Genomic DNA, 16815 nt, shown 5'->3' on the forward strand with positions numbered 1-16815 from the left:
GGCTGAATACAGCCATAGACATCATCCACAGCTCTCCCTCCACCTACCCAGCCAGTCATTCCATCCTAGAAGGCTATCAGAATTTGCCCCTTGGCAAATCCATGCTGACTGTTCCTGATCACCTTCTTTTCCTCCATATATCTGGAGATGACATCCCAAATGAGCTATTCCATCACCTTTTCAGGGATGGAGGTGAGGCTGACTGGCCTGTAGTTTGTCAACTGAAGTATAATTTTGGTAGATGGGACACCAGAATTGGAAGTTTCAAAAACTACAGCTCTCATGAATTTATGGATATAGGTTTACATGACTGCCTTAAAAGTACTCAAGATGTAAGCGTTTCTTAACGAAATAGATATGCTGATGCCTGCTAATACTAATAGTCTCCCCAGTGGAAGATCTATAGGATATGCATATAAACCCAGAATATTCATCATTCAAATGAAGTCCACTTTTCAGGGCTGTGTTTTTCAGAGTAGAACTGTGCAAGCTTGAAGCATACTATCACTGGCTGCTGCAACCATTAAGGAACTAAGTATATCATGAGCATAGCATTGCTCAAATTCCTGGAAAGCAGCTAAGTCTGCTTTTAAGGCATAATTCTATGATTACAAATCAAACTAAACTTCTGACCCTGACCCTTCTCGGCAGCTCCAGCCCTATGCACCATCCCTTCCTAGTGCCATTACAGAATCAAATGAAGAATCAATAAGTCACAGAACTGCACAGGTACGATAAAACCATGAACTTGTAGACAAATGAACAAGTCTCCTTTTGAAAGGGAAACAATCTTAGTTTCTGATGCTAAATTTTTTCCCCTCCTTTAAGTACTCTCTGTAAATTAGAGCACAACTAGGATGCTAGTAGGTATGAAAGACTGATGAAAGGAGATACTCTGGGCAGTGAGGTCCTCAAAGCCTCTTAGCATTTAAGGAGGCATTGGTCCAAGAACCATTTCCAGGCTAAAAGAACCTGAGTAATTCAGCTCAGCAATATAGGCTGTGATACCTTTCCTGGATACCTGAAGATATATTAGATATTCCAGTCTAAACATCATAAAACTCAAGATGCTTTGATACTGAAACATCAGTACCAGATGACGTCTTTGGGAGGTCCCACAGAACACCTGAACTGTAAAAGGGGACTAAAAGAATCTTTATAGGCCTTGAGACACCATTTTTCTCAGCCTCAAAAATCTATAGTTCTTAGAACTGAAGACCCTTTATTTTGTGAATTGTTTCTTTCCTCCTTGTTGCTCAGTGTTTTACCAAATGGAGAACAAGTCTTTCATCACACAGAAAGTAAGAATCTCTTGATGAGTGCTGAAACATGTCTGTAACCTGCAACTTTGGATACACAGAAATAAGTACTCTCTTTCAAAAAAAAAAAAAAAATCAAGAGTCTTACGTAAGGCACTTAAATTTGGGTTCACAGCTATAGGAATCAAGCAGCTAAGGAGTAGTTAGGTTGCAGCCAGTATTTATGCCCACAATTTAAGTTTGTATGAGGACAGAATACTAACACAGATGTTGTCAATCAAATGGAATATTCAAGTTTTAAAAATTCTGGATATTTAAAAATCTGAAATAGTTATGTCAATTTTAAACCAAGTCTACCTCAGATCTCCCATGAAACTTCAGTAATTTAAGACACTAAGCAAGTGCTATGACTTAGTTATCTTTAAAGTGTAAGCCAGATGTCTGCATACTGTATAAGCATACCCTCATCACATTGCCTAGTTTAAAAAGTAGACGAAAAAAATGGGTAAGTTTCTATTCTTTTCTCTGCAATGTCGACCTTCTTCTGATCAAGACATTTTTCCCTACCATCATAACTGTAATCCATCTTTATTTCCCTTTCAGCTTTGTCTCCAACACAGCTCAAGCATAAGCAGCCTACTTCCATTTTGCTTTTTGAGTTGGGATGCTCTATATGCAATGTGATGTTTAGACTAGAACAAAAACGAGGTAAAAAACATGGATATTTGAAGTCTTTCCACTAGAACTGTCATGAGATAGAGCAGCAGCATCTGGTAAGGGTCTGCCATTACTCTCATGGACATGCCAAAATGAAGAATCAAGTCACATAAGCATAAGTTAACAAAACCAATTTTTATTTCATTTAGATTTGTGCATGGAGAGGTTTGTTTACAACAAGCCAACACAGAATTGGACTTTTAATTCATTTCCAGAAGAGTTTAATTAAGCAAATTAAAACTGATACTACTAAACTGATTCTGTATTTACTTTACTAATGCTTAACATTCTTACCTTTACTTTATAGCTAGACAAGTGCTGAGAGTATTAGCTCTTATGTGTTTGATATTATACAATATGATCCAGAAGAGAACAGCAAACTTTAGCAAGAACATGAGATTGCATTTATAAAATAAAGGATTACATAATCCAGTATGATAATCTTTTTCTAGCATGGGATTACTATTTAAATTCTAGGTAGGACAAGTTCATGGCTAAAGAACAAAAATTCTAGTTTTTATGTAGTTTTAATCTTGAAGAGTTTCGAAAACTAAGTCACTGACGTGTTATTTTTACTTTGAACATTATTATGAAACAGTTCCAAAGAAAAGTCATCAAAGCAAAGTAGAGCACTAGAAAGCCAAGATGTCTTTGGCAGAAAAATCAACTGATGTTTTCTTTAATTCGAATGGAGAAACYGACTTGTGCCTAGAAGAAAGGACTGAAGTCAGACTTTTAATTCTATCACTACAGGATTGTATTTAAGTAATTGTTTTCATTCTCAGTTTCTGCAAGCATACTGTAGAACTATTCAATGCTTTTTTTCCTATTACTATTATTCTTCTCCACTGATAGGTAGCAGTTCCAATCTTCCTCACTTTTTTTTTTTTTTCCCCTTTTTTCCTTCAGACAGGAAACTCCAGCGGCTTTTATATTTTACACCCCCTTCCTAACATCACCAGCTGCTCTACCTGCAGTTAAAACCAAAAAAAAAAAAGAAAAATCAAGATTAGCCAATACCAATTATTTGTCCAAGAACTACTCACAAAGTCAATACAGAGATGAAGTCAAAACTCATTTTTTTAGAGCTTGCAAATAAAAGGCAGTCCACAAGAAGTTCTCAGTGACTACAGCACTTCAGTGCAATGCACTGCATAAGGAGTGGATCTGTACAACAGAAGAGCTGGTGCCAAATACCCACATCCATCCTGCATCCATCACATCTCTCTTACTTTGGACCAGTTTTCACCTGGTTCCATGCACTGTTTTGGCAGATGCCTAACTTCTACAGGCATGCCATATTATTTGAAAACTGCTCTTCCAAACAGTTTCTTTCTTGTTCACCTACCAAATATAGATTTTTCTAATAGTGGTATTACACTATACAAGCATGTATGTTAATATACTCCAGTCCGTATTACAGTTTTCTCTTCTTCTGTAAAAAAAAAAAAAAAAAAAAAAAAAAGATTCCTACCAATCCCCAGCGCTCTCAACAGAGATTTCGATCCTGCCAACCATTTTGCATGGGTATTTATTGTAAAAAAAAAAAAAAAAAAAAAAGTTCCATTTTGTATTCAGGGTGAAGTACTACTAATAGGATAGCACTGAATTTTATTTTACCTGCTGTACCCAGACACACAGGTAGCCACACTCCAGTACAGATAACCATCACTAGAAACCAACATATTTAGCTGTTATCTAAAAAGAAAACCACCAGTTCAAGCACTTTGAAGTACTAGTTTTCTGAACAGTTTTAAAGGTAATCTGTAGAGCAGTCTTGCAAAATTCTATCCATCCACAAGCTTTAGGCACTTTTTAAATAAACATTTTCCTCTCACCATCCTCTTCATTTCCTCTTCAGTCCAAGTTTTCAGAACAATCACGTAAAGCCGAGATGTTGTCTATCAAACCAGAACACAGACTAAACTGCATTACTACCGCACAATTTTCTAGTGACAGAAATGCAAAGGTAGAGAAAGATGAGARTTCTATGTTTGAACCTTACTATAAAGTGAAAAGGAGATGAACAGAAACAGCAAGAAATAAAAGGTCTATTTTAAAAAGGTTACATTTATCTTGCAGTAAGTCATTAGCATATCCATACTGTCAGCTGAAGGAAGGCTGCCCTTTTGGAGACTTTCAGAAGCAGCATTAAACAAATTTGGAGAAATCGCTTTATTTATTTCCTCAAAAAAATAATTGCTAAAGACCTGATACTAACTTTTAATTAATTTTGATACARTAAAAGAATTAGACTCCGCAGGCTCAAGTAAATACCTCCCAGATGTGTCAATTCTAGGGAGAAAAGAAAATGGAAAAATTATCCATCTTTTGTCAACTCTTAAATAAGAAAATACTTGTAATCAAGACAAAGTGACCAGTTACTCTGCAACTAACATGATTTGTTTTATCATTCTGTTCAGCCTCAAATTCACTCATCAATACTTAACGATATTTTATTATGCAAAGTGAATACCATTCCATGAAAATCACAAAACATAGAAGTTAGGGAAAGAGACTGGAAAATTAAAAAGACTGGAAATTAATACGAATCATTAGTTATTTTCTGGCTCTTGCCTAAAATATTTCCCCAAAAGATTTCCCAAAATACCTGTCTAAGCCTACTTCATGAAAATCTTCTATAAAGTCTCAGAACAGCTCTTGTTACCATAAATACGTAATAAATAAATGGATTCCGGTATTTCTAGAGATGCAGAGTATATTGATTATTTAAACTTCCCCCTCCTCACACTACATTTGTTTTTATTATGTAAAGCTTTAGCGATCCTGATAGTGCTTTACAATTATTTCATCATAACTCACAATCTCAAGGTTCCACACCTATGGAGAAGAAATTTAGGACTAATTGCAGGAACAGTCTATGTAATGAATGATACACAACCTACAGAGGCATCTTAAGACTAACGATAAATAAAAATCTTCAAAAARTTATAATTCAATTTCTAAGGACACTAGTGCCCTGACTCTTCAGCACACAAGTATATAAAGTCAGCCATGCCTCTAATCCAACTACTTCTACTTGACTAAGCAGATAAAGCAACAAAAAGTGAAATAAAATCCTAATAAGTCTTCTAATGCATGTATCTATACAGTAGCGAAGTACCACCACTCCCTATTTACTGATACAAAGCCAAGACAAAGACTAAATGTGTTGTCCAAAGGTATATTTACATTCTTAAGTCAGAGTCTACAATTGAGCAGAGTTTGAAAGTAGCACCTCAAATTGTATGTAAGCAGAAACAGAAGAAAGGCTAATGGGCCTCAGTTCTCAAAGGAATAATTAGGTCTTCCACAGTTGCCAAGACAAGACAGCAAGAAATACAGAGGAATGACCCTGGAAAGTTAACTAGCAGAACATAGAACATTTTCTTAGTTGATAAACAGATGTCTCTTCCCCCAATTTATGTCAAAAAGCACTAGCAATTTGTACATTTTCATATGAGCATGGTGAACAGGCTGGATGAGTTCAGATAACTAACTATTAAATTGAGAGTGCGCAATATAAAAGGGAAACTACCTTGGGGCTATTCTTCCCATTATTCTTCAGTCACTATTTTGCTTAATACTAAAATATAGCTAGAACTAGTATGAGAAATACAGAACCAGAACCAGAATTACCTACAAAACCAGGCAGTCTCTGATTATATCCATAAACTGTTTCAAAGAGTAATTATGTAAAATACTAGGAAATGACTTCATTAAACCTCGTGCTTTGTCACACATAGTAGTAAAGTTATCCTTCTTCAGACTTGCCTTTGATCTTATAACATCTTGCATTCAATAAGCCCTTTCTAATCTTTTCAGGAGTATTTAATTTTTCTCTTGTATATTTATATAAAAGCGAATTTGTTACAGTTCTAGGCCATACTTCTCTCAAGTCTTCACTCTAGTCTCAATTTGATGTTGTCATCCCAATCTTCATGTTTTAATCTGTTTAGTTAAAAACAATATTCAGCAGTTGGCTATTAAACAGGCATTTCAGGAATGTGGTGGGATGTTCATTATAGTAAACTTTTATCCATTGCCAGGAAATCTAATTTACCTATTCTTTTAATCATCAGACTGGCATATGGACAGATTAAAAATAGGATGATAGCCAAGAATAACTGCACGTGCATTTCCCGGAACATAGGTGACTTGAACCTGCTCTCTTCATCAAGTAAAATAAGAAATTACAAATATTTCTGAAGTTCATCTGCACTATGTATTCTTATTAGCTGTCTTTACCAGCTGAACTCAAATTTTGCCCATTGCTACTTCAAACTCTGCTAATTCTGATAAGAATCTAATTGAAAACCTTTTTTCCCTCAGTGTAAAAAAAAAAAAAGTTATATAATTGTCATTTTAAGCTTGTGCACTCTGCACAATCACACTGGCATCCCAAAGGATGTTTCAACCTGAACTACATTTCTTGTAGAAGACAGACAATGGCTATCTGGCTCTCTCAGTCTAATCACCAAATGTGTCCTTATGCCAGTGCCACGGCACTGCCAAAGGAAGGAGAGGAGCCAAAATTATGCTTTCTCCTGAATACGAGAACAACTCAGGGCCACAACTGGGAGCTGCTGCCATCATGCTGATATGGTTCATGAGGTCTGGCTGGGTGTCCAAGAGTATGGTAGCTAATATCCAGTACTCATGCCAGTTTCAACTTGATCATTAGGTAAGTTACAGGTTCATAGGATTTGGACATTTAAGTTTTATCATCTTCACTATTATCGTTTCATAACAGGAAGCTACTTTTTAATCCCAACTGTTTTCTTCGTAATATGAAGCTATCCTTCAATGATTTAAGAAGGAAATTCAGCTCTTCCTTGTATTCATTCTGAGAAAAGTAAGAATTACAAAACTTTGGAGCTCCAATCTCCTAATTTGATTTAATGTCCGATCACTGAATGTACTTTTCTGATTCATCAAAACATTATTCAGAGTATTATATCCCCAAGTATCAAACAAAATTGATCTATTCATCAGAATCAATTCTCCCCATTGTTTTGAATAACAGAAGATAGTCCCTGAATTGTTTCTTATGATACGTAAGAGATTGAGAAAGCAACGCTATACATGCTATCAGCTCCAAAGAAAACTTAAAACAAGGTAAACCCTATATTCAACTAAAAACATAAAACAGAGTTATGAAATGAAGAGTGAGAAACAAAGCTTAGTCTTTAATCCATTGGCAATGCATCACACTAGATCTGGAAGAATTTTACTCCAGACAGTTTTGCAAAGCAGCAAATGCATCCGTCCAAGAGTTAGGAGGCAAGAACACATTAGAAGTCGGTGTTTGAAACTGGAGGGCAGTTTTGACATAAGTTTTCCATGTTAAATGAGTCTCTACAAGGGCAAAGAATTTTCATCAGCTCACAGTAATACCAAAATAATCAAGCAGGAACTGAATTAGTATAGAATCTTCCTGATTCTCTGATGAAAGATTAATTTGTTTTAGCCTCATACAGGGAATCAGAGAGCTAGAAATATTACATCCTCGAAGACTGAACAACTGTGACAGATGAGGAGACGGAGAAGAAATTAAGATAGAACAGGTCTTATCAAAAACTACGCCCAGTTTTTTTCCAAGTTTAGTTCCATTTCCTATATGATCAGACTATTTTAATAGAATAATGTTATAAAGCTCCATTTCTTTTTTTCATTTTATATATACACCTTCTTTCTGAATGCCTTTGTTTTGCCAAGTATTATTAGATTAATTCTTCTCAAATGAAAGCAGTGCAGTATATCCTGTTAGATGAAAGATCCCAGAAATAACACCATGGAGATGACTTTAAGGCATACTTGGAAAGACAAAAAGAAAAAAAAAGTTCAAAACCTCAGAAAAACATCTACACACTTAAAATGGAAAACATTAAGTTCTTAATATATGCCAAAGGCCTAAACCTAATAAAATGAAGACTACAATCTCAAAACATAGTTTCAAATCATATTATTTCCCAATTATTTAAATTTGAAGGTGGTTATGCTCCTCTATTTTAGAAAAGTTGATGGCATAGAAATGTCATGCTGCTTTCTTCATGAAAACTAAAGAATTATGCAAGCTGTACTGTTACTACTCAAGGATTAAAATGGAGGCCTTAAGTAGAGGCCTTTAAAACCAAAGCTGCAGTAAAGAACTTTTTGATAAATCTAAATTAACGCCTGGAGCACCATCTCAAAGATGTGCTCCATATGTATATGAATTTGAAGCGTTTTCTGTGGCTGTGTAGTAGTTTAGCAAACATATCACATTGAAAAAACATAATGTGTTGATGTCTCCTGCTAATGATTCCAGTTTGATCCCTAATTTAGCCAAATCTTACGTAGTGTCACCTAGCATATGTAGTGTGTACTTCTAGAGCAAAAGCCTACAAAATTAAAGTGGTAGAGTAAAGGGGTAAGGGCCACATGACATTCTCTCAATCTTACTGACAATGGAAATAAAGATTCTCCAGAATATCCCATTTTCTGCTGCCTTCCCTGAAGGTTTGTTGTAACGAGTTATTCGTTCTCTAACAAGATAATCCAGAAAATCTTTAAAGAGAGAGGGAGAGCGAGTGAGAGAGCCTGTGCAAATGGCCTGAACATTCAGAGATATGCACCTTCTTTATAAGCAAGCCAAGAGACAAAACGTGACTGTTTTGATCGAATGAAATACCTTGCTGAATATGAGCATTAAAAAAAAAAAAAAAAAAAAAAAAAAACTTCCTTGTAGATGTCTTGCAGAATAACAGGATGTTATCCATGGTCAACATCTTGTGTTCCTTGAACAGGGAACCTTAAATAACTGTCCTTTTAGAAAGTAACTTAAGTGATACTCCAAAATTAAAAAAAAAAGTCTGGATCTGCAGGAAAAGATGAAGGGAWGAACATATTTCAGTTCTGCGAGTACTTAGTTATGTCAGCATATATATTAAAGTATTGTTACAGTCAGATACTATAGGCAAACTAAAGTCTACACAAAGGTCTTCAGATTTTTCTTTAAACAGATGAAAGGCTGGATAAAGCAAGATGTCTCAACTTTTAAATGAGCAATAAGAATCAAAGATCTTATGAAGCAAAACTAATTCTAGTCACACTTCATACCCTGTAACTATTAATTTTTGGTTAAAAGTTTATCTTTTTAGAGAAATCGTAGTTTGCTGATAGGAAGAGTTTGTTTTCTTAATAATTTTATTAAAAACATCAAATAACTTGCCCATGAAACAAAGGGTATCAGTATAACAGAGAAAGTGCTGACCTGCTAAGCTTAAAAGATTTTCTTTTCCACAGTAGCTAAAAGTAATATTTAATTTTAGTATCCTATACAGCACCTTAATTAAGAAGCTGAGGTTTGGTAAAAGGTCTAAAGGTTTTCAATTCCTCAATTAAATTTTGTCATCTTCCTAACCACCTATCAAGTGTATAGCCATGGTAGACAAACATAGTAAGAACATGCTCGGGAGTGAACAGTGAGAATAGAACCAAAGCAGCTGACAAACTAAACAGCTGAAAATGTTACACTTCAAGACTATTCTCTTCATTCCCCTCAATACCAGTAAGGCCTCAGCTGCAGTATTAACAAGGACACCACAATTCAGCAAAATTCCTAGCTTGGTATTACAAGAATATGGATCAATTTAACAAAGTCTGAAAAAGGTAACAAACAAATGTAGAGGGGGAAAAAAAAGACTGCAAAGACTAGGACTGTTCAGAAAAGTGGAAACTGGAAGACAACCAAGAAATAGCCTTTAAAGTTTAAACGATGCTTCAAATAAAGCCAGAACGTGCTACTTTCCATGTCTAGCAGGATAGGATAAACCRTGATTTACTATTTTAATAGGATAAATCATTAAAAAAGCAGCAACAGATTATAGGTTAAGTTAGACAATGGAGTGTGGTGGAGGAATTTTTAAAGGTAAGGATAACTTTTGACTAAAATATATGATCTAGAAAGTTCTTGGACTCCTTACTACAAGTTTTAGAGAACAGGTTAAATGAGAATTTTTAGCTACAGCTTACCAATAGTCAGTCCTGCTTCAGAACCACGGCCTAGATGATTGAGATCTCTTCCAGATGCATTTTACATACGGGAGAAAATACTGGCAAATCCAGCTAATTCAAAAGGGAAGTTCTGAAAACTAACACACTTAAATGTTATTATGACTGCTCTTTCCTAAATCTATACCACTATTTAAGGAGTTTTCAATACAGAAGAGAAATTATTCAAAATGAAGAATAAAACTATTTTTATATTGACTATAATGTATAAATATTGTCAGTTTCCATTACAGCGAATCTTTACCTCCAAACTGTCACAAAAATGAGTTTAGAGATTGCCCTCCCCTGCCCAGAATTAATATTAAAAGGCCGTTTTTAAAGATTCAGCATTTTTTTTGTAAATAAATTACAGAAGAAACATCTAAAACTAATATTTTAACTGTATGGATTCCACTATCCAAGTAAGCTAGTAAGTAACTAGGTAATAATTCAACCTACAGAAAACAACATTTTGTAAGGTGACTGGAGTTAGTAAGACATGAGCTAAATACGTGCTGCCTGAACACRTTAGCTATTTCTCCAAAAAACAACAACATGTACCACATTTTGGTATTTTCTATGCTCAGACATAAATGTTTTACTGAAATTATCAAGACTAACCAGAAAAGGACTGATATAATGGCAGAAAGCTTAGACATCAACATGATTAGAAAAGCTAATCTATGAGATTCTGATTTTCAGGAATAGGCAGATAGAAAAAATTATTTCAAGTAACATCCACTTACTCTGACAGAAGAAAAACTGTATTACTAAATATTTATACTACAGAATGGCCAAAGTTCAAAAGCAAACAAATTTCAATCTAATATTATTCTAAGTAGTTTTGTCATTACTGAGGACAAGAACATTTCTGTTCATTGGTTAGACATACCCTGAATAGTGAGGATGTTTTTTCTAAATACATATATATTATACACAGATATGCATACATACTATATTTATCTGAAAGTGGAAGATCCGCCCCCAAGTAATTTAACCTAAAAATTAGGAGTTATCTTTGTTTCAGGTTAATAAGGTAATGCGTGTGACACAGCAGACCTGTAGTGATGAAGGAACACAAATACACCTGAAACACCTCAAAGTTTGAATGAAAGGACAAAGTGGTTACAGCTGTTTTTCTTAACACACTTGAGAGCAGCACACTGTGCTATAGCTTAGAGGATTCCATCACAACTTTTAGCAGATTTACGARCGTCCCTGAATGGCAGATCATCCGGAGATCACAGGCACGAGTACAAAACGGAAAGGCACAAGAAGTTATGATGCAAATCTTAAATTCATGGTGGTACCGTATGCAAAAATAAATAAATAAATGTGAGACCAGGCTGAAACAGAGTGTGACAGAGGCAAATCATGAAGATGGAAACATTAAAACAGAAGCTTTTAAGGATTAGCTCAATGCAGAAATCACTCATTGGACTCAAAAGAGAATACTTTCTACTCCACAAAATAGGAGAGAGAGTTGAAGAATTTATGCTTACTCAAAAGAAGAGACAGAAACTCAGTTACCCAGGAAATCATTAAACAGCTCAAGAAATAGCATGAGCGTAAAATATTCCACAGAAATATTTTGGGTTATTAATGGTTGATACATAAAGTATTTTAATGGATTTTGCCTACAATGTAAAGCTTCACCTTGCCAACACCTACCTTCTTTCTTCACCAAAAAACTTACTGTATTCCAGTAGTACGTGACTATATTATATGAAGTTCATGATCAGCTACTGAGTCAAAATAAACCATCTCATCTGCACTACCCATTTGGTATGTCATCCAATTATACCACTGAATGAACAGGCACAAAATCTTTGCCCACAAAAAACTTCAGGGAAAGAAAACTGCATGTTCCAGTAATGTTAGTGGCATCAGCAGATGGTTTAAAACCACAAACATATGAGATTTTGAAGCCAATGGGGTCTTAAACCACRCTGAAGGACCAGCAGCCTAATGGACTAATTATTAAGTAATAAAATCAAAGATGGATGTCTAGACACTTAACAAAAAATTTGGTGAATGTTGTCTGGATACCAAGTGTATGATTAAGAAAAAGAGGAATGCTTCTTCCAGTTGCATTGAAAGTGTACCATTTTGCTGATAGTACTTTTCACTGCCAATAAACACAGTCCTTATGGTCATACCAGAAGGAAAGATATCACAACTGCAAGTGCCTCATGAAATAGGGAACAAGTTCTTCAAAGACCATTTGAGATCCTTATACTCAGAATCGCTCTTGGCAAGGCATCATACTCTTAACTCCTACAGGAAAAATAAAGCCTACTGAAACACTCTTTTGACACTGGATTTAAGATAGACTGGGTTTGGATAAATCCAGAAGTTGCAGCTAAGGGTTTTAAGAAATGCAGCATTTCAAATTCTGTGAAGAACTGAAGATGATTTCTGTCCTCTTGCGTTTGAAGAGGAAGTTGAGAAAACAGAAGACATGAAAAGCATGGAAGAAGTTTAAGACAGTAAGCAGAGAGACAGCATTAGAAAGCTGCAAAGAGACTGAGGAGTGAAGACTGAAAGGCAACAGTAACAAGGTACAAGATGAGACTAATCTTTAATAGAGGCAAATCACTAGTGAAAGGTTCTTATCCTTTTTGTATACTGATTACAGTTATGTAATTAAAAAAGCTTTCTGTATATAACTTTGATTGCTTTTAGGAGGGTCATCTGCCTTTCAAGTTGGGATGACATTCCCCAACATTTTGTGATCTACTCTAGCATGTCAGCACTTTGGAAAGGTGAGGGAGCTGTAGAGGGAAAAGATTAAGGTAGGACTTTGAAGTATTAAGGGAGGGTCAATATGCACACGGTACCAAATTAATACATCACTAGTACCTCAAGACACACAAAAAAATGAAAAAAATGAAAAGCAGGAATGAACTCCATACACTCATAACTAGCAATTATGTCAATGAAAAACATTGAAAGAAAATTTTGATAAGTAGCTAAAAGCCTCATATGTTTTACATGTTTTTCCATTAGCATTATACTTATAATATTGGTGTTAGGAAAATCCTAGGTTAGTTGCTAACACTGAACAAACTGTCTATACATAAAGGATATAAAAGTTTCATACTAATAGCTGAACATACAATTTCCCCAGAATAGGCAGACAGTGACAGGACAACCAACAGATCAGACAAGAAGTACTAGCAAAGTGATTAAGGAAGGACAACGTGACAGTCCAAGTATTTTCARATGTTTGTGACAACTCACTATTCTTCAGGGGATAACTAATCAGGCTGTATAACGGAAGAGACAGCCTTAAAATTTTGGACAGTTTGCATCAYGCATCAAGCACAGCAGAACACAGGACTGAGATACAGATTTACAAGAGATGAAAAGTCAAAAATAACAATAGAGAGAAGACTTATAAGATCAAAGATGAAATGTACAAACCACCGAAGAACATTCAAGGGCAAGTGTATGTACCACTGGCTTTCAATTTGGTATTTAAGAAAATAAAGTTTACAATGGGAAGGGAACACATCCTATATTAAAGAGCTGTGATAAACCCACCTGTATTCACCCAGATCTTAGAAAAACATATGTTTGGTCTTTTTAAACTGAATATAACCCACAGATTGCCTTCAAGACCAACCTTTGGAAAAAAACAAACAAAAAAAAAGCAAACACAAAAAACTAAGCCACCCCACAGCAACAAGAACAACTATTTCTCTTTTGGTCATTCTGAATTCTTGCAAAATTTTCAATTTATCTTCATTACAGTCAAAGATGCTATTTTGTCTGCCCATGTCTGCACACATATTGCTCATGACAAAATGATTTTGTCATGGATTCGCTAATTACCAAATAGCTATAGAAAGGTATAAATTACAGTTAAAAACTAATTTTACATATATCCATATTGATGTCATTTTTACTGGACAACAATTAAAAATGCATTCTCTTGCACATTGATAATGAAGGACAACTATTATTTACATAGATAATGTACAAAACTAAGATTCAGTCTACAACCCACTTAAATTTTTAAGAATTGTAACATTACAGAATTGTAACATTTCAGAATGCAATGAAGACAAAATAAAAATATGTACAGTTAATGAGATGCTGCACAAAAAGCTAAGTAAACTTCATTATTCTTAGAAGAGGATAAAACAATTCTATAAAAACATTATTTTCTGTCAGGGTACACGGGTTCATGTTTTTGTTTGTCTGCAACTGTTCCACACCRTCGGATTATAATCTGATACAATTCAAATTGAGATTTTTCAAAACCAGTTATGGGATTTGTCTGTACAACTCCCGCTTGATTTAATGAGAGTGGAATACTTAACTCCCTTATTCACCTCTGAACCTAAGAATCTTTCAATGCTCTAATGCACATTCTATGGCTTCTTTCAGTATGAAAGCACACTTATTTCCTCAAAATATTATGCTACCCACTTCATTTAAAATAAATTAATCAATTTATAGCTACAAACTATGCAGTTGCTAGACTCCAGAATTATTACCTGGCAAAATAAAATAAGAATAGAAGTGTTCTAAAGTTCTGTGTAGTTATTGCGTGCTTCAAAACTATGCACAAAAATGCAAGTGTAAAACACAAACTGCGATAAACATAGTTTCAATGTTTCTTCATCACTGCATTTCCAGACTTAGGATGTAAATAAGACTGTCAATTTTGAATATGTGACCAGTCAAAGTGTTCTTTATTGCATACTGTTCTAGAARTCACGGCAGGTGCCTTTAAAATGTTTTTTAATATACAAATTGCTGAAATCACTTTTACTGCTATATGAATTTTTGGTACTCTTTAACACAGTGAAAGCTAAGTAGCTAATCCTACTCATGAATGTCATTTTTTTTAGCCCCAGCAAAGGATTAAAATTGTAGACAAAGTTGTACAACTATTTTGGCACCATCAGGACAGGTGAACACATTAGATCTCTGTTGAATGAGTACAAAAAACACCCCGCCCAATGACTTTACTATTTATCACATTAAGCATCTATTTAGATCTCAGCTTAAAATTTGAAAAGCAACATCTTCTAATATTGACTGGTATGTCTCAAATTCTTCTCTTATGCATCTAATAGTCTCCGGACTGTAAAAACTGATACAACCTTTATAGAAATGGCATAGAAATGACAGAAGCCTGTTTTGAAAGAGCATGAATTTACATCTAAGGCCATTTGTAAACAACTCCTCYTCCCCCTCCCATCAGCCTTGTTTTTAAAAGCTACATGTTTTACAAGAAATTAGGCCTTAACATGGATTTTGATAAGAAGCATTAAAATAATAATCAGAATATTWGTTCTTGCTAAACTTTAAATCAATTAAAATAACTGCTAAAGTCACTAAGTATGCAGAACCGTAATTTAAGTGATAAACTTGCTTTTGACAGCAGTGATTTACTTCATACATGTTGAGAATGTTGTTTTCATTTCCACTTACCCAAATACCCCAGCTCAATGAACTGTTCATTCAAAGTCACAAGCAGGGTCAGAGCCAAAAAAGCCAGGCTGCCATCTCCCAGTGTATGAATTTAAGCAAGGAAGCACAAAAACTAAGTTGACTAAGAACACAGTGATTTGAACCTACATAAACCAATCTTGATTCTTTGAATCTACAGGGTCATTTGATCCAAATACAGTATCATATATTTTGACCAGAGAAAAAAACTCAAAAAACAAAACCTACTTATATGAAATAAAATATGAAAAAGAAATGTGCTTAAAGTATTTAGCACTGAATCTTCCCCGTAAGAGGTACAACCTAGTTTAATCCAAAAATGACAGACATATGCAAATTAGCATGCTACAATGGCTATAGCCAAGAATCAACTCTTTAAGAAAAGTTACAAAAATCACAAATAAAGCACAACTAAAACCAACCCAACTGATTCATTTCTAATCATTCCACCTTTTAAAATTTTGTTTGTTCCACAAATAATTGGCAGCAATATATAAACTTTTACCAGACCTACTGATTACTAAACTCATATTAAAGCTATGAAAGTGATTTCTAAAAATTTCTATTTTTCTGATAATAAAGTATTTGGGAACCGTTTTATACACTGTCATACCCACCGTTAGTCGCAAAAGCACACACAAGAGAAATCAGAGCAGTATATAGGCCTGTACAGTAACACGAGTGACTAAAACARATCATTTATTTTAACTGTAGAGCTAGTACAGAGAAGTGTGTTTAGAACGAGATACTCAGCAGGGTCACTAGTTCAGGAAGAAAAAAAATAAATAAAAKGAAAAAAGAAAGAAAACATCCCTGCTTCAGGACCAGCCCAAACCCACGAGAAGCAGGCGTTTTCCCGATGGCAGTCACAGCGAGAATAACCACACATAATGGTGCTTCAAACAGTTCCAGCTCAGGGGTCCTCTGGCAGAGCTGCGATTCTGCTCTCTTGACAGGGAGAGCAAACTGCGAGCAGTACCACAAACCTGAAAGTCTCTCCCTCCACCACCACGGGAGCCTAAATTACACTCCTCGCTCCACCACCTTCTCTTTCCCAGGATGGTAAAAACTCCGGTATCGCTCCAGGGCATGAGATAGGGAAGGGCAAGGCGAAGGGAGGAGGGGGCGCCCCTCGGCTCCCCAGGCGAACTCGAGCGTAAGCCGGAGCCGCCGCGCAGGGGGGACCCGGGATGGACTTTCAGCCCCTCCGCGAGGCAGCCCCGCGGCGGCGGAGCGGAGCCCCAGCTCCCTCCGCTCGCCCCGCGCTTCGCCTGCAGGGGAGGAGGGTGCTGGGGAGAGGAGAGGCCACCTCTTTTCCCCATCCCGCAGAAGAACCTCC

The 16815-nt window shown here is 35.6% G+C and overlaps 1 protein-coding gene across 1 annotated transcript in view; it reads right to left on the minus strand.

The window, feature by feature from the left end:
• The window catches only part of ZNF292 (zinc finger protein 292), a 58741-nt gene that overhangs the window by 41243 nt on the left and 683 nt on the right, over window positions 1–16815 (minus strand). The window lies entirely within an intron of this gene.

Source organism: Rhea americana, unplaced genomic scaffold, assembly GCF_003343005.1.
Source record: "Rhea americana isolate MKP2758 unplaced genomic scaffold, rheAme1 scaffold_55, whole genome shotgun sequence".
NCBI lineage: Eukaryota > Metazoa > Chordata > Aves > Rheiformes > Rheidae > Rhea > Rhea americana.